The sequence below is a fragment of the Myotis brandtii genome, unplaced genomic scaffold, assembly GCF_000412655.1.
Source record: "Myotis brandtii unplaced genomic scaffold, ASM41265v1 scaffold786, whole genome shotgun sequence".
Taxonomy (NCBI): domain Eukaryota; kingdom Metazoa; phylum Chordata; class Mammalia; order Chiroptera; family Vespertilionidae; genus Myotis; species Myotis brandtii.
The window spans coordinates 436066-436361 of NW_005371157.1; the positions used below are offsets into that span (position 1 = coordinate 436066).

The window sequence follows — 296 nt, forward strand, 5'->3', positions numbered from 1 at the left end:
CTGCCCGGCCGGCGACAGCCTCGCGTGCACTGTCCTGAGCTCCCCCCGCGCGTGTCCGCTCTTAGACTCGTCTACTGACGGGCACTAGGATGGACGGTTCCGAAACAGAAAAGGGGGTCCTGGCGAGCCGAGCCGGAACAAGGCCAGAACCTCGGCTTCCTGGGCAACATACAAGTGAGAGCTGCTCTCACCGACCCTGCCCGGGGAACCCCGCGGCCTGGGGAACCCCGCTCTCCCCATTCTGATGGTCGCGGGGGGGCGGAGAAGCCCCGCCCCTCGACGTGGGAAACGAGCGT

The 296-nt window shown here is 67.6% G+C and overlaps 1 long non-coding RNA gene across 2 annotated transcripts in view; it reads left to right on the plus strand.

The window, feature by feature from the left end:
* The first annotated feature begins 6 nt into the window (after positions 1-6).
* The window catches only part of LOC102258099, a 6342-nt gene continuing 6052 nt past the window's right edge, over positions 7-296 (plus strand). For both annotated transcript variants that reach the window (XR_001360032.1, XR_001360031.1), the window contains exon 1: positions 7-294. This is a non-coding gene — a long non-coding RNA (uncharacterized LOC102258099). The remainder of the gene's footprint in view (positions 295-296) is intronic.